Source organism: Rhinoraja longicauda, chromosome 1, assembly GCF_053455715.1.
Source record: "Rhinoraja longicauda isolate Sanriku21f chromosome 1, sRhiLon1.1, whole genome shotgun sequence".
Lineage (NCBI taxonomy): Eukaryota > Metazoa > Chordata > Chondrichthyes > Rajiformes > Arhynchobatidae > Rhinoraja > Rhinoraja longicauda.
In genome coordinates, this window is record NC_135953.1 from 138,422,762 (window position 1) to 138,441,903 (window position 19,142).

At 46.0% G+C, this 19,142-nt stretch overlaps 1 protein-coding gene across 1 annotated transcript in view; it reads right to left on the reverse strand.

The window, feature by feature from the left end:
• Positions 1-19,142, reverse strand: part of ablim2 (actin binding LIM protein family, member 2) — a 180,332-nt gene that overhangs the window by 144,829 nt on the left and 16,361 nt on the right. The window lies entirely within an intron of this gene.

Below are 19,142 nucleotides of genomic sequence, written 5' to 3' on the forward strand. Positions count from 1 at the left end.
TTTCTTCTGTTATAAAAGGTTATAAGTGACAAGATTAATGTCCAACAGACAGTTGACTGGCACTCTGAGTAAAATCTGACAGAAAATAGAGTTTGATGGCCTGTTCTTGCGCTGGTTCTATAATGTAACAATCTGCATATGTGAGGTAATATAAAAACATGAAGGATAATTGCAAGAAAGGGACTATAAACATCTAATATATAATTTTCATATACTGTACCATATATATCACAGAGTAATGTAAGAAAATAACTGCAGATGTTGGTACTAATCGAAGGTATTTATTTCACAAAATGTTGGAGTAACTCAGCGGGTCAGGCAGCATCTCAGGAGAGAAGGAATGGGTGACGTTTCGGGTCGAGACCCTTCTTCAGGCTGACCAACAGTCTGAAGAAGGGTCTCGACCCGAAACGTCACCCATTCCTTCTCTCCAGAGATGCTGCCTGACCCGCTGAGTTACTCCAGCATTTTGTGAAACAAATATATATCGCAGAAATGCTTGCTACTTTCAGGGTAGAAGTAACTGACCCCAATTTGTCCTTGCATTTCAAGCCAATTAAAATGGACACATTATTTTGGCAACATTTCTTCGCGGAATTATTACACAACAGAAAATGCTGGAGTAACTCAGCGGGACAGGCAGCATCAATGAACAGAAGGAATGGGTGACGTTTTGGGTCGAGACCCTTGAGAAGTTCCGCCAGCATTTTGTATCTATCTTCGGTCTAAACCAGCATCTCCAGTTCCTTCCTTCACATATTACTCTACAGAAGTCAGCAGTGGTAAATGTTACACCGAGTGAACCAGACATCAGCTCCTGTAAATCACAGATGACAGAATTTCACTTGGTTACAACGGGGGATAACATGAAACAAGAAAGGAATTGGACAGCTGGTGATAGTAACACTTCGATCTACTCTAACGTGTAAACAGCTTTCCCACTTAAAACACGATTACAGCAAACGTTACTGAAATTCCATTTTGACAATGATTATAGACAATAGACAATAGACAATAGGTGCAGGAGGAGGCCATTCGGCCCTTCGAGCCAGCACCGCCATTCAATGTGATCATGGCTGTTCATTCTCAATCAGTACCCCGTTCCTGCCTTCTCCCCATACCCTCTGACTCCGCTATCCTTAAGTCGTACCGTAGAGTCATGCAGCACAAAAACAGACTCTTCAGCCCAACATGCCCAAGCCGACCAAGATGCCCATCTATGCTAGTCCCACTTGCCTGCGTTGGCCCCTATCCCTCCGAAACCTATCCTATCCATGTACCTAAACAACCTGACTCCGCTATCCTTAAGAGCTCTATCTAGCTCTCTCTTGAATGCATTCAGAGAACTGGTCTCCACTGCCTTCTGAGGCAGAGAGTTCCACAGATTCACAACTCTCGTTGAGGGATTGAGGGAAAACGCAATAAAATGTGCACTCCAACATGTTAGTATGCACTACATAGGAAAGCATTTCTTCTTTAATTAAAACGCACAAAATTATGTTTCATAAGTGTAAATAACCAAGCGCTACAAAGACTGGCTTTGCAGTTAATTCTCAGTGGGAAGTGCTCATTAACTGCGCATTATTAATGTAATTAACTCCATCCTGAATATTTTATACATCTCACAAAACCCGATGAAAGGAAGCGGACAGTGTCATTGTTGAAGTCCTTCAGCAAGGATGTCGTAAAGAGGTCAGAGAAAAAATATAAGATCACATTTCATGGAAAAAAAATAGATAAAAATAGATAAATAGACACAGGAAGGAAAGAGAGGTCTTGTCCCGAGAAACCACCCACCAAACATGCCTTACTTCAAAACATCATCAAAGAGTTAATTTCTCTTTTACAATAACATTTTCGGCATGGTGGCGCAGCGGTAGATTTGCTGCCTTACAGTGAATGCAGCGCCGGAGACCCAGGTTCCATCCCGACTACGGGTGCTGTCTGTGCGGAGTTTGTACGTTCTCTCCTAACCCCATTCTCCTGCCTTCTCCCTTTGTGTGAAAACATTACCCCTCAGATTGCTATTAAATCTTTACACGTTTCCCTTTAACCTTAAACCTATGTCCTCTGGTCCTTGGTTCATCTTCTCTGGGCAAGAGACTCTGTGCATCTACCCGATCTATTCCTCTCATCATTTTTTAGATTTTAGATTTAGATTTAGAGATACAGCGCGGAAACAGGCCCTTCGGCCCACCGAGTCCGCACCGCCCAGCGATCCCCGCACATTAACACTATCCTACACACACTAGGGACAATTTTTACATTTACCCAGTCAATTAACCTACATACCTGCACGTCTTTGGAGTGTGGGAGGAAACCGAAGATCTCGGAGAAAACCCACGCAGGTCACGGGGAGAACGTACAAACTCCGTACAGACAGCACCCGTAGTCAGGATCGAACCTGAGTCTCCGGCGCTGCATTCGCTGTAAGGCAGCAACTCTACCGCTGCGCCACCATGCCACCTCCATAAGATCACCCCTCATCCTCCTGTGCTCCGGGGAATAGAGTCCCACCCTGCTCAACCTCTCCCTATGGCTCAGATCCTCGAGTTCTGGCAATATCCTTGTAAACCTTCTCTGTGCCAGTAATGGCAACTTCCAGACTTATCCAATAAATTATTTTCTGATTGCCATTACTACATAGGGAGTCGGAATGAACTTACGCAAACCCAACAGAACAGATCTTCCAGTCGTTTTTTTCCAGTTTAATTAGTTGTTTATTGAAGTAGTTGTACAAACAAGGAGATGAACATACCAGGCTTTACTTATTTCGCATTCAAGTCTGAGTAGCTGTCTGCTCTGACCCTGGTCTGGTCCCAAGTCTTCAAGTCTTTTCCAGGTCTATTCCCCCGTCCGCTCACAGGTCTGGTAGGAACTGTAGACTCTCCCTCCCTGTATCTGACTACTCCCAGTCTGTTATGCCCATATATATATACACCACCCTGTTCATCTAACAGGGGGGCCTTGGTGAGACCGCACCTGGAGTATTGTGTACTGTTTTGGTCTCCTAATCTGAGGAAAGACATTCTAGCCTCTTATGAAGTCCCTGGGATGGCAGGACTTTCATATGAAGAAAGACTGGATAGACTCGGCTTGTACTCGCTGGAATTTAGAAGACTGAGGGGGGATCTTATTGAAACATATAAAATTCTTAAGGGGTTGGAGAGGCTAGATGCGGGAAGATTGTTCCCGATGTTGGGGAAGTCCAGAACCAGGGGTCACAGCTTAAGGATAAGGGGGAAGTCTTTTAGGACCAAGATGATAAAACATTTCTTCACACAGAGAGTGGTGAGTCTGTGGAATTCTCTGCCACAGAAGGTAGTTGAGGCCAGTTCATTGGCTATATTTAAGAGGGAGTTAGATGTGGCCCTTGTGGCTAAAGGGATCAGGGGGTATGGAGAGAAGGCAGGTACGGGATACTGAGTTGGATGATCAGCCATGATCATATTGAATGGCGGTGCAGGCTCGAAGGGCCGAATGGCCTACTCCTGCACCTATTTTCTATGTTTCTATGTTTCTATGCCCCCAAGTGTCTAAAATAATACGACAAGATATATCTAGACAAAATAATATAATATGCCAATGGTGGCTAGTCTACGTTCTCCCCGTGACCTGCGTGGGTTTTCTCCGAGATCTTCGGTTTCCTCCCACACTCCAAAGACGTACAGGTATGTAGGTTAATTGGCTGGGTAAATGTAAAAATTGTCCCTAGTGGGTGTAGGATAGTGTTAATGTACGGGGATCGCTGGGCGGCACGGACTTGGAGGGCCGAAAAGGCCTGTTTCCGGCTGTATATATATGATATGATACGATATGATAAATGGCTCCTACGGTCGGTACCCTTTACAACTTCACAACATCTTCCCTATAACATGGCACCCAGAACTGAACACAATACTCTAAATATACATGTAAAATTTTACACTGCAGAATGTAAGAAGGCCAGGTGAAGTAAAAGGAATCATGGAAATGTGGCCCCATTGAATTTAGAGAATGCATGGGAAATGGAAACATGATGAGTTTGAAGGGAATGCAGGAACCAAATGCCACTGGGCCAGATGCCGAATGATTGGGATCCCTGAGAAATAGGATAGAAGACCATTCATGTTTTACTCGAAATAGGTTTTCTTAAACAACCTGTTCAAGGTTATTGCTAGGAAGGGCAAATTGCTCAACTTAATAAAAATTAATTATGAATTTGTTACTTTTTTAAAAATGACAGAAACATCCTGAACCCCAACAGTTACCAAGGTATTTACTGACAGTACAATACATACAATACAATACAATACAATACAATATATCTTTATTGTCATTGCACAGGGGTACAACGAGATTGGGAATGCGCCTCCCATACGATGCAATAAATTAATTAGCTAGTCAGTATTAATTTAAACAACCCAATGAAACAAATTAGAACAGTTTTAAAACAGAATAAAGTGCAAGTAGATCTGTGCCGGTTCACTGTGCGAAGTGACCATCCGGCTCAGCAGGACCGGTTCATAGCAGCTATGGCCCTGGGGATGAACCTGTTCCTGAGTCTGGAGGTGCGGGCGTAGAAGGCCTTCTATCGTCTGCCCGATGGTAGAAGTTCAAACAGACTGCTGCAGGGGTGTGAAGAGTCTTTGTGGATGCTGGTGGCTTTTGCCCTCCAAGGCTGGTAGCTGTGTTCCGATGGTCCTCTGAGCTCTATGGACTACCCGCTGAAGAGCTTTCCTCTCTACCTCCGTGCAGCTGAGATACCACACAGGGATGCCATGTGTTAGGATGCTCTCTATGGTGCAGCGGTAGAATGTCGTCAGCAGCTGTTGGGGTTGACCAAACTTTTCCAGTGTTCTTAGGTAGAACAGTCGTTGCTGTGCCTTCTTGACCAGCGCAGCAGCATTATTGGACCATGTTAGGTCCTCCGAAATGTGAGTGCCCAGAAACTTGAAGCTCCACACTGTCCCTGTTGATAAAGATCGGGGCGTATTCCCCGTTGTGTGACCTACGGAAGTTGATGATCAGCTTCTTGGTCTTGGTGGTATTTAGGGACAGGTTGTTATCAGAGCACCAGTCCACCAGGTTCTGCTGCACCTCCGCTCTGTATTTTGTTTCATCACCGTTGGTGATCAGCCCGATCACCGTTGTGTCGTCTGCAAACTTGACAATGGCGTTGGTGTCGAATGCAGGAACACAGTCGTGTGTGAATAGTGAGTAGAGCATGGGGCTCAAAACACAGCCCTGTGGTGTGCCGGTACTCAGGGTGATAGTGGAGGACAGGTGCGGGCCCATTCTCACTGCCTGCGGTCGCTCCAGCAGGAAGTCCAGGATCCAGTCGCATAATGACGAGCGAGGCCTAGTAATAATCAATTTGTAATCTGCAAAGCAGATTATGGCATGCTGCAATGCAAGTTCATCACATTACACGGAATGACTTTCTCCATAGTTATTTATACCGTAACAGATGGCTCCAAGCTAGTAAGCTGCTTTTTCATCAGCCGCTGATACCAGGAGAATGACATTCCAGATAAATCCATCACAACAGCTCAAAGATGCAACTTCCTAACAGGTACATTTTTAGGATTCTGTTGGTAGGGAAAATTTTATGTACAAACATTTTGAAGGACAGGGGTCGAGTCATGGTGCAGCGGTAGAGTTGTTGCCCTACAGCGCCAGAGACCCGGGTTCGATCCTGTCTGTATGGAATTTGTGCGTTCTCCCCGTGACCTGCCTGGGTTTTCTCCGGGTACGTCAATCTCCTCCCACACTCCAAAGACATACAGGTTTGTAGGTAAATTGGCTTGGTTAAATTTTAAATTGTCCCTCGTGTGTGTTAGTGTACGGAGATCATGGTCAGCACGGACTCGGTGGACCGAAGGGCCTGTTTCCCTGCGACATCTCTAAACTAAACTAGTCAAGTCAAGTCCAGTCAATTTTATTTGTATAGCACATTTAAAAACAACCCCCGTTGACCAAAGTTCTGTACATCAGTTCAGGTACTAAGAACAAACATACAATGGCACACAAACATAACAGCACATACATAAACAGTTCACAGCGCCCCCTCAGGGGGCCTCAAACGCTAGGGAGTAGAAATAGGTTTTGAGCCTGGACTTAAAGGAGTGGATGGAGGGGGCAGTTCTGATGGGGAGAGGGATGCTGTTCCACAGTCTAGGAGCTGCAACCGCAAAAGCGCGGTCACCCCTGAGCTTAAGCCTAGACCGCGGGATAGTCAGTAGCCCCAAGTCGGCCGACCTGAGGGACCTGGAGATAGAGTGGTGGGTTAGAAGATTTTTGATAAGGGGGGGCAAGCCCGTTTAGGGCTTTGTATTTGAATAGGAGGAGCTTGAAGTTGACTAACTGCAATTATATTGTTAGGACTTCAGATTTACAGGAACATTCATTTTAATGCCTTCCCATCTGAAGCCACAATTTATCTTCTAATTAGGACTTCAGTTTTAACCAGATAAAAAACAGAAAACTGTCACGAGCTGGAAATAAACTTTCTCATCATTAATAATCTGCCCCAATAGTATAGAGGAACAATAAAGAATTTATACTTTGGTTTCAGAATGTTCTACAAGGTTTTCAAAACAAGTATACAATGTGGTAATGAATCCCATATGTCTGTGGATGCTCTGAAAATGGCATGTTTGTTGAGTAAAAATATATGTAATAAAGCAGAAATGTGATGAAGGAAAAAGGACATACGGTTAAGAGAGAGGAAAGGAACATTCTGGCAAAAATGTTGTTTGAGAAATTTCACTCCAAAGACAACTTCATCAAACACCATTTTAAAATTAACTGTCAGAGCTTCAAACAACCAACTGTTGGCCTTGATAAAAGAACATCCAGGTTCACGGACCAGAGGTCATGATTCTAGGACCAGAGGTCATAGCCTCGGAATTAAAGGGCGCTCTTTTGGAAAGGAGGTGAGGAGGAACTTCTTTAGTCAGAGGGTAGTTAATCTGTTGAACTCACCGACAAAGAGGGCCGTGGAGGCCAAGTCAGTGGATATTTTTAAGGCAGAGATAGACAAATTATTCATTAGATCGACACAAAAAGCTGGAATAACTCGGCAGGGCAGGCAGCACCTCTGGAGAGAAGGAATGTGTGATGTTTTGGGCCAAGACCCTTCTTCAGATGAAAGGTCTCTCCAGAGATGCTGCCTGTCCCGCTGAGTTACTCCAGTTTTTCATGTCTATCTTCGGCATAAACCGGCATCTGCAGTTCCTTCCGAGCCAAAATTCTTGATTGGAACGGGTGTCAAGGGTTATGGGGAGAAGGCAGGAAAATGGGATCAGGAGGCAGCGATCAGCCATGATTGAATGGTGGCGTGGACTCGATGGGCCGATTTGCCTAATTCTACTCCGGAAACTTGTGAACTTTGAATATCAATAGGAAATTGTGACAACAGGGACACTTTTGAATTAAACCCATTTACTGGTAGACTACGTCAACTTGAATAAAGTACAGGCTTTCATCCCCGTAAAAAGTAGAATTCATGCCCATGGCAATCAATAGGCAAGGATGCCATCTGGCTATTTTTTTTACAATCAGTTTAAGCACATTTCCAATTGCAGAATCTTCACCGTGAAGTTTGCCATATCACTGCACGGTCTATCACATTTAAGAATAAGGGGTAGGCCATTTAGAAGAAAAACTTTATGAGTCAGAGAGTTGCAAATCTGTGGAATTCTCTGCCTCAGAAGGCAGTGGAGGCCAATTCTCTGGATGCTTTCAAGAGAGAGCCAGATAGAGCTCTTGATGATAGCGGAGTCAGGGGGTACGGGGAGAGGGCAGGAACGGGGTACTGATTGTGGACGATCAGCCATGATCACGGTGAATGGCGGTGCTGGCTCGAAGGGCCGAATGGCCTACTCCTCCACCTATTGTCTATTAACTCAGGATTTTGATGCCATTTTGATTTAGTTGCATGCATTTTTAAAAATTGAGAATTTAAGACCTAAATCACAATTGTTTCAGGATAAGGAATCATGTTGTTTCTTTTTATTTGCACTCTCTTTTGGCTGCTTGTTTTGTTCGGCCTCTATTCCAGTCAAGTGATTACTGAAGTACATAAATAGACTGACAATGGCTATTGATTTCATTAAAAAACAAAAAACCCAGAATTCTCTCGGGCTTTCTCTGCCATTCACTAAGTTGAGGGCCAATCCAGTTCTGTACTCCATACCACTTTCCCGCTTGCTTTCCATTGCCCTTTGGCTCTCTTCTCTCTTTAATAGTTGCATGACATTTGTAATGTTCCTGTCCTCTGGGACTTCTCCAGAATGAGGACATTCTGGGACATGCAACCAATATGTCCTTTTAACAAGCAAGGGGATCGCTGGTCGGTACGGACTCGGTGGGCCAAGGGGCCTGTTTCCACGCTGTATCTCTAATCCAAACCAAAATATAATTGGACTCAAAATGCTGGAGTAACTCAGCGGGTCAGGCAGCATCTCTGGAGAGAAGGAATGGGTGACATTTCGGGTCTGAAGAAGGGTCTCGACCCGAAATGTCACCCATTCCTTCACTCCCGAGATGCTGCCTGACCCGCTGAGTTACTCCAGCATTTTGTGTCTACCTGTCTTTTTATCACCACAGCCATTTCCTTAGTGCACTGGGAAGGAGCAATCCCTAATCTTCTACACTGAATGGTAGGGCTCCAGGAGGTGTTGCAGAACAGAGGAATCCAGGAGTGCAGGCACATAATTCCTTGAAGATGGCGTCACAGGGAGATGAGGCGGTCAAAAAGGTTTTTGGCACATTGGCCTTCATCAGTCACAGTATTGAGTATAGAGGTTGGGAAGTATAAGAAAATAACTGCAGATGCTGGTACAAATTGAAGGTATTTATTCACAAAATGCTGGAGTAACTCAGCAGGTCAGGCAGCATCTCAGGAGAGAAGGAATGGGCGACATTTCGGGTCGAGACCCTTCTTCAGACTGATGTCAGGGGGGCGGGACAAAGGAAGGATATAGGTGGAGACAGGAAGATAGAGGGGGAACTGGGAAGGGGGAGGGGAAGAGAGGGACAGAGGAACAATCCAAAGTTGGAGAAATCAATGTTCATACCACTGGGCTACAAGCTGCCCAGGCGAAATATGAGGTGCTGTTCCTCCAATTTCCCAACTTTAGATAGTTCCTCTGTCCCTCTCTTCCCCTCCCCCTTCCCAGATCTCCCACAGTCTTCCTGTCTCCAACTATATCCTTCCTTTGTCCCACCCCCCTGACATCAGTCTGAAGATGGGTCTCGACCCGAAACGTCACCCATTCCTTCTCTCCTGAGATGCTGCCTGACCTGCTGAGTTACTCCAGCATTTTGTGAATAGAGGTTGGGAGGTCATGTTGCAGTTTTATAAGAAATCAGTGAGGCTACATTTAGAGTATTGTGTTCAGTTCTGGGCACCATTTTATAGGAAAGATGTTGTTAAGTAGGAAAGGGTGCAGAGAAGATTTACAAGGATGTTGCCAGGACTGGAGGGAGGGTCTGAGCTATAGCGAGTTGTTGAACAGCCTGCAATTCTATTCCCTAGAGAGCCGGGGGATGAGGGCTGATCTTATAGAGGTGTATAAAATCATGAGAGGATTAGATCGGGTAGATGCACAGAGTTTCTTGACCCTGAGTAGGGGAATCGAGAACCAGAAAGCATTGTTTTAAGATAAAGGGGAGATCTGATGGGTAATTCTTTCACACAAAGGGAGGAGGGTGTAAGGAACATGCTGCCTGTGGAGGTAGTTGAGGCAGGGACTATCGCAACGATTAAGAAGCAATTTGATAGGTACATGGATAGGACATGTTTAGAGGGATATGGGCCAAATGCAGGCGTGGGTCTAGAATAGATGGGACATGTTAGTCGGTGTGGGCAAGTTGGGCCGAAGGACTGGTTTCCACACTATATGACTCTATGACTCTATCAAAAGGATTTAGTTTATTTTTTATTTATTTTTCATATTTCAGATACAGCGCGGAAACAGGCCTTTTCGGCCCACCAAGTCCGCGCCGCCCAGCGATCCCCGCACACTAACACCATTAACACTATCCTACACACACTAGGGACAATTTTTACATTTTACCCAGTCAATTAACCTACATACCTGTACGTCTTTGGAGTGTGGGAGGAAACCGAAGATCTCGGAGAAAACCCACGCAGGTCACGGGGAGAACGTACAAACTCCGTACAGTACAGCACCCGTAGTCAGGATCGAACCGGCGCTGCATTCGCTGTAAAGCAGCAACTCTACCGCTGCGCCACCGTGCCGCTTTAGTTTAAAGACACAACATGGGGACAGGCACATTGGCGCACGAGAGTCCATGCCAACCATTGATCACCCATTCATGCTTGTTCTACGTTATCTCATCCACTCTCTACAATTTACAGAAGCCAATTAATCTACAGACCTGCACGTTTTTGGAATGTGGGAGGAAACCAGAGGACCTGGAGAATACCCATGTGATCGCAGGGAGAACATACAAACTCCGTACATACATCACCGGTAGTCAGGTCCGAACCTGGGTCCCTGGAGCAGTAAGGCAGCAACTCTACCACTGTGATATAGAATCTATACCTTCTCAATTTTCTATTATTAATTGACGTAGGGATCAATGTTTATTTTAACTACTCTCTTCGCTTTAATATACCTGGTGCTCTTATTGTTTAGATAAGGGAATAATGATGAAACCGGAGGGGTGAAGAGACGGTCTAAATTCAGATAGAGTTGGGTTGTAAGGTCATAAGTAATAAGAGCAGAATAAGGTCATTTGGTGTAACAGGTCTACTCAATCATGGATGATCTATCTCTCCCTCCCTCCTAACCCCATTCTCCTGCCTTCTCCCCATAACCACTGACACCCGTATTAATCAAGAATCTATCTCTGTTTTTAAGATATCCATTGACTTGGCCTCCAAGCCTTCTGTGGCAGAATGTAGGTAGAAATAGATAAGGCAACAACAAAAAGTTAAAAGATTGGGTTTAGCAGATGGAGCCAGTTGGGGGAGGTGGGGCATGCTAAGACAAAGGGTGGAAGATGGGAAGATGATAAATGGAATCAGATAATGGAGGGAAGATGAGTAGATGAAAACCAGGTAAGGGAGGGCTTCGAAGTGTAGGCCAAGGGAGACGAAACAGAGTAGGCATGGCAGCGCAGCGGTAGAGTTGCTGCCTTACAGCGCCAGAGACCTGGGTTGGATCATGACCCATGGGTACTATCTGCATGGAGTTTGGGCGTTCCCCCTGTGACCATGTGGGTTTTCTCCAGGTGCTCTGGTTTCCTCCTACACTCCAAAGATGTACAGTTTTGCAGATGAATTGGTTTCTGTGAAGTGTAAATTGTCCCTCGTGTGCAGGATAGTGCTAGTGCACGGGGGCGATCTCTGGTCAGCATGGACTCGAAGGGTCGAAGGGCCTGCTTCCACGCTGTGGGTATGTGGTTGATTAGCAGACGGAACTAAGTCAGGGAAAGTATCAGATTTAGATAATGGGGGTGAGGGGATTAGAGAAGGCGAATGAAAAGAGAGAGGACTTCATCAGTTTAAGGAGAGGGGGAAAGATTTAATAGGAACCTGAGGGGCAATGTTTTTTTTCCCACTAAAGGTGGTAAGTATATATTTTTTTATATTTTTTTTTAGAGATACAGCGCAGAAACAGGCCCTTCGGCCCACCGGGTCCGCGCCGCCCAGCGATCCCCGCACATTAACACTATCCTACAACCACTAGGGACAATTTTGACATTTGCCCAGCCAATTAACCTACAAACCTGCACGTCTTTGGAGTGTGGGAGGAAACCGAAGATCTCGGAGAAAACCCACGCAGGTCACGGGGAGAACGTACAAACTCCGTACAGTACAGCACCCGTAGTCAGGATCGAACCCGAGTCTTCGGCGCTGCATTCGCTGTAAGGCAGCAACTCTACCGCTGCAGTTTATAGAACAAACTGCAGGAGGATATAGTCCATTCAGGCTGGTGCTATCACAATGTTGACAAAACACATTTGGACAGGTACATGCACAGGACAGGTTTAGAGGGATCTGGGCTAAATGTAGGCACTGGTGGGACTGGTGTAGATGGGACATCTTGCATGGTGTGGGCAAGTTGGGTCAAGGAGCCTGTTTTTACGTTGTATGACTCTGTGACTCCAGGTGGACTGGTCAGAGTCGGAAAGGAACACGGGAGAGGTGGGTTACCTGCAATTAAGAAAATCCAACATTGAAACACAAGCTGAACACCGATTTTCCCAGGCGACTGATGGTCGACATCCCCCTACGATCGGAACAAACACGAGAGCCCAGTTGAAAGTTCCCGAGCGTTGTGAACTGAATGTGAAAATGACCTAGCGACCCATCCTCTGGCTCCCACTGTCTCCACGGGCGTTCAGATCCCCAGGTTCTGACCCCACTCCCGACTCACAAGGTGCACCAGCGAGCCCCTCTCACCTGCGGCTCTTTCTTGCTGCCTGCGGTGGCTTCATCCCTTCCCCGCTTCCACCATCACCGCCTGGTTCTCCCACCGCACCATCCAGTTGCCCTCTTCTACTCTCCCCCCCCCTGCCCCACCACCGCTGCCTCCTCCTCCTCCTCCTCCCCCCGGCAGTTGCCGACATACTCCACCTTGGAAGCAGCAGCAGGTGAGGGGAGGGGGGGGGGGGGGGGGTGGAGCCCCGTGGTGACTGCGCCTAGTTTTAAAGTGAAACAACACAAAGTTCCGGAATAGCTCTGTAGCGGCCAGCTTCTCGTCTATCAATCAGCTCCCAAGCTGCCACTTGCATACACCGGGTGAGCGACAAGCGTAATGACTCGAACAAATAATAACAGAGATCCTCCTCGACATTTGATAGTTAGTCTTTTTTATTTGAAGGTGTAATAAACATATTGGCATATCTCTTGTCATCGACTGGTTATTAATTCCATATCTTACCACAGTCTATGCGATCTATACTGGTTGCCAGATATAACTTCGACACAGTTTGTATTAATCTTCTTGTTAATAAAGCAGGCGATTACGTCTTGGCTAATATCTATTGGCGGAGCCTCTAGCTGACCCTCTGTCAGCACCTCCTTGGCTCACACACACACTCTCCCCCAGCACGTACCAAACAGCCCCACACTCTAGCTCAGCTCAGCCCCTACGTAAGCATTGCATTAACTCTATAGTGTCCAGTCTGCAGCAGGATACAAGGTAATAAAATTAATAAGCAAAAATAACTAATAACTGCAAAATGGCTCCTCCAAGCTCTGTCGACTGAATCAGTCTGAGGAAGGGTCCCGATGTCACCTAACCAAGTTCTCCAGAGATCCTGACCCGCTGAATTACTCCAGCACTTTGTGTCCTTTTGCCTATTTGACCCTCATCTGCACTCATCGGCTATCACGGTCACCACTCTATGGTCTGTTTACAGTAAACCCTCATTATAACGGACCATAGCAGAGGGATTGGAGTGACGTTTATTAAAAATCTCTAGGATATCTCTCTATATTTTGTGGCACGGTGGTGCAGCGGTAGAGTTGCTGCCTTACATCGAATGCAGCGCCGGAGACCCGGGTTCCATCCCGACTACGGGCGCCGTCTGTACGGAGTTTGTACGTTCTCCCCGTTACCTGCGTGGGTTTTCCCTGAGATCTTCGGTTTCCTCCCACACTCCAAAGACGTACAGGTATGTAGGTTAATTGGCTTGGTAAATGTAAAAATTGTCCCCAGTGAGTGTAAGATGGTGTTAATGTGCAGGGATCGCTGGTCGGCGCGGACTCGGTGGGACAAAGGGCCTGTTTCCGCGCTGTATCTCTAAACTAAACTAAACTAATATATCATTCTGCTCATTAATATTTTTAAGGGGAAAACAAACTGCACTGTTGCTGAATCCTATTCTGTTGAAAAGATTAAGTCAATGATTCAATAATTACTCACCTTCTTACCCAATAATTACATTACCTCTCCTGCAAGATTTCCCAGAGCGAAACTGTCAAATTAATACTTTCACAAGGGTATGGAAGCCATTTCAGTCTGAAGTTCACGGAGAAGTGGATTAGGACTGCTTAAATTAACTCTGAGCATGAAACAGCTGAGAGATACCAGTTTGAAAAGATTTTCCTTCAATGCGTCCTGTCCAGATTTGAGCAGAGAAATTAAGTCTCCCAAACAACCCAGCTATCTTCCCCCTTCACTTTTTTTTTTCGAAAAACTGCTTTAACATGACTCGTTTTTAATGAATTTACACAGTTCGTTTCTCATGCTAGGGAATTAGTTACCCCATGCAAACCAAAGGGAGCAGCACCATGTAATAGACAATAGACAATAGGTGCAGGAGGAGGCCATTCTGCCCTTCGAGCCAGCACCGCCATTCAATGTGATCATGGCTGATCATTCTCAATCAGTACCCCGTTCCTGCCTTCTCCCCATACCCCCTGACTCCGCTATCCTTAAGAGCTCTATCTAGCTCTCTCTTGAATGCATTCAAAGAATTGGCCTCCACTGCCTTCTGAGGCAGAGAATTCCACAGATTCACAACTCTCTGACTGAAAAAGTTTTTCCTCATCTCAGTTCTAAATGGGCTATCCCTTATTCTTAAACTGTGGCCCCTTGTTCTGGACTCCCCCAACATTGGGAACATGTTTCCTGCCTCTAACGTGTCCAACCCCTTAATAATCTTATACGTTTCGATAAGATCTCCTCTCATCCTTCTAAAAATCTGTAAAAACACTCATATTTTCATATTTTCTGATGACATAGAAGAGGCCATTTAACCTATCTCATCCATCACTTCTCTCCGGGCAGTTCCATCAATCCATCTCTCCACATATTCCCCTGTAGGGGAATAGTCCCCTGTAGCCAATGTTCTTCGTCTTTCTCGTCAACACTGACCTCTGCCTCCCCCACCCCAAACATAACCCAATAACTTGCATGTTTAGGTTAGTTTCGAGACACAGTGCGTAAACAGGCCCTTCGGCCCACTGAGTCCGCACCGACCAGCGATCCCCGGATATTAACTCTAACCAACACACACGAGGGACAATTTAAGAAAATATTTACCAAGCCAATTAACCTACGTACCTGTACGTCTTTGGAGTTTTGGAGGGTACCGAAAATCTCGGAGAAAACCCACGCAGGTCACGGGGAGAACGTACAAACTCCGTACAGACAGCACCCGCAGTCGGGATCGAACCCGGGTCTCCGGCGCTGCATTCGCTGTAAGGCAGCAACTCTACGCTGCGCCACCGTGCCGCTCTGATGTGTGGGAAGGAACTGCAGATGCTGGTGTACACTGAAGATAAACACAAAATGCTGGAGTAACTCAGGCAGCATCTCTGTGTAGAAGGAATGGGTGACATTTCGGGTCGAGACTGTCTGTATCTGAAGAAAGGTCTCGACCCGAAACGTTACCCATTTCCTTCTATCCAGAGATGCTGCCTGACCCGCTGAGTAACTCCGGCATTTTGTGTCCATCTTCCCAATGACTTGCATCCTCATTAACTCACTTGCTGCACAGGAATAGGAAGCTGTCTACATTTGTCGGAGCTAAATTACTTTACCCTGCAAAGTACAAATTTATAAGGACATTGCAAAATGTTAAACCTCTTTCAATTACAGTTTGGTAGTATGACATTGAAATTTGTTTTATCCCTCTCTTTTATTGAAACCGAGTTCTATCATTTGAATTCCTCTCTGCAAACCTATGGAACAATCAGAAGAGATTGTGGCAATTGCCAAGTCAAGTCAAGTTTATTTGTCACATACACATACACGATGTGCAGTGAAATGAAAGTGGCAACGCCTGCGGATTGTGCAAAAATAAATAAATTTCAATTTCAGCATATAAATTAAAATTAATACAGAAAAGAAAATGTAGTCCCTGTAGTTATAGTAGTTAACAGTCCTGATGGCCTGTGGGAAGAAACTCCGTCGCATCCTCTCCGTTTTCACAGCCAGGCAGCAAAAGCAACTAAGTCCAAATCCTATTATGACCTTGATATGCATCCACCCCTGACTCAACTGTTCTTGGTCTCTGCTTTGGGCTTTAAGACCTTAGAGATACAGGATGGAAAAAAAACCTTCGGCCCAGTCCGCACGGACCAGCGATCACCTTCCTACACTATCCTACACGCTAGGCACAACTTATAATTCACGATAACCAAAACTGCACGTCTTTGGAGTGTGGGAGGAAACCGGAGCGCCCAGAGAAGACCCACGTGGTCACAGGGAGAACGTACAAACTTTGTACAGACAGAACCTGTAGTCAAGATCGAACCGGGGTCTCTGCGACTATAAGGCAACAAGCCAACCGCTGCGCCACCGTGCCGCACTTTCATCTTTCTCTCCTCTGCAACTTGCATTACCAAACGATGCCCATCGGATCGCTGACAGAGAACAGTTGTGATCATTTTGCCTACGATCACGATAGGAAGACAAATGGGTGAAGAAATTTCTCCTCCAATCTTGTTCCCAAACACGTAAATCTATTGATCAAAATATGCATCAGACTTCAGCATGCCTTGATGTTAGAGTGTATCTACCCATCAGAGGTCCATTGGCTTCCTCTGGATCATTGGTAGGTTTCCACCTAGATCCTTTCTGCCTCACGAATCATGTCATCCCACACCGGGAAATCACGGTGAAAAGGCTTGAAAACCACCATAAGAGGCAATCATCCCTGCATTTTTTTAATAGGAATTTTTTACAATTTCACAAACAGTTTACCTGTTGTTTCAAACTGATCACCACATTTTCAATATGCATCACCGTATCAAGAAAACATAGGCTTTTGCAAGAAATGCAATTGTGATGTAACTGATGTAGTTACATCGGCGAAACCAAACGCAGGCTCGGCGATCGCTTCGCTCAACACCTTCGCTCGGTCCGCGTTAACCAATCTGATCTCCCGGTGGCTGAGCACTTCAACTCCCCCTCCCATTCCCAGTCTGACCTTTCTGTCATGGGCCTCCTCCAGTGCCATAGTGAGTCCCACTGGAAATTGGAGGAACAGCACCTCATATTTCGCCTGGGCAGCTTGCTGCCCAGTGGTATGAACATTGACTTTTCCAACTTTAGATAGTTCCTCTGTCCCTCTCTTCCCCTCCCCCTTCCCAGATCTCCCACTGTCTTCCTGTCTCCACCTATATCCTTCCTTTGTCCCGCCCCCCTGACATCAGTCTGAAACATAGAAACATAGAAAATAGGTGCAGGAGTAGGCCATTCGACCCTTCGAGCCTGCACCGCCATTCAATATGATCATGGCTGATTATCCAGCTCAGTAACCTGTACCTGCCTTCTCTCCATACCCCCTAATCCCTTTAGCAAAAAGGGCCACATCTAACTCCCTCTTAAATATAGCCAATGAACTGGCCTCAACTACCTTCTGTGGCAGAGAATTCCACAGATTCACCACTCTCTGTGTGAAGAAATGTTTTCTCATCTCGGTCCTAAAAGACTTCCCCCTTATCCTTAAGCTGAAGAAGGGTCTCGACCCGAAACGTCACCCATTCCTTCTCTCCTGAGATGCTGCCTGACCCGCTGAGTTACTCCAGCATTTTGTGAATAATACTTCCCTGGTCATCATCCTTCACCAGATTTAGACAGCAAGCAAGAACTCTGCAAGATGCTACTAGTTTTCCACTGTAAGAAATAACTAGCATCTTGCATTGTCTTTAACCATGTCCAGATGTCTCAAAGATTCCTACAGAGAATGGTCACTCTCTACAGAAAACTCCCACATAAACACCAGAAATCTGATATTTATAGTTTTATTAGCCAAGAGTTTAGTTTAGTTTAGTTTAGAGATACAGTGTGGAAACAGGCCCTTTCAGCCCGCCAGCGATCCCCGCACAATAACACTATTCCACACACACTAGGGACAATTTACATTTATACCAAGCCAATTAACCTACAAACTTGTACGTCTTCGAGGCGTAGGAGGAAACTGAAGATCTCAGAGAAAACCCACGCAGTCACGGGGAGAACGTACAAACTCCGTACAGACAGCACCCGTAGTGGGGATTGAACCCGGGTCTCCGGCGCTGCAAGTGCTGTAAGGCAGCAACTCTACCGCTGCGCCACCGTGCCGCCCTTAATTATTAGAATTATTAGTTCAATAATTTCCTGTCGCGTGATCAAGCATTTGGGGGTCATTTGACCCACGACGTGTTGCAGAGAAGATCCTAACTATTGAGGATGTGTGGTTTGATCTTCCTGAACCAAAGCTAAAGAGAGGACAGTAAGGTGGTGCAGCGGTAGAGTTGCTGCCTGACAGCGAATGCAGCGCCGGAGACCCGGGTTCGATCCTGACTACGGGCACCGTCTGTACGGAGTTTGTACGTTCTCCCCTTGACCTGCGTGGGTTTTCTCCGCGATCTTCGGTTTCCTCCCGTACTCCAAAGACCTACAGGTTTGTAGGTTAATTGGCTTGGTAAATGTAAAAATTGTCCCTAGTGGGTCTAGGATAGTGTTCCAGATCGTTTCGCTGAACACCTCCGCTCAGTCCACCTTAACCTACCTGATCTCCCGGTGGCTCAGCACTTCAACTCCCCCTCCCACTCCCAGTCTGACTTTTCTGTCCTGGGCCTCCTCCATTGTCAGAGTGAGGCCCAGCGCAATTTGGAGGAACAGCACCTCATATTTTGCTTGGGTAGTTTACACCCCAGCGGTATGAACATTGACTTCTCTAACTTCAGATTGTCCCTGCTTTCCCTCTCTCTCCATCGCCTCCCCCTTCCCAGTTCTCCCACCAGTCTTACTGTCTCCGACTACATTCTATCTGTCCCGCCTACTCCCCTGGCATCAGTCTGAAGAAGGGTCTCGACCCAAAATGTCACCCATTCCTTCTCTCCAGAGATGCTGCCTGTCCTGCTGAGTTACAAGGCAACCGAAGCTGTGCATTTTCAGCAATGCACAATTGATTTTTGGAACCTGCTTGCATCAAAAACCAGACAGATTATCAATATGACATGAGAGTAGAGATAAATCTATTTCTATTTTAACAGCAATGAATGCACTAGAAGAAGAAGGGTCTCGACCCGAAACGTCACCCATTCCTTCTCTCCCGAGATGCTGCCTGACCTGCTGAGTTACTCCAGCATTTTGTGAATAAATCGATTTGTACCAGCATCTGCAGTTATTTTCTTATACACTTGAGTTCAGTTTAGTTTATTGTCACGTGTGCCGAGGTGC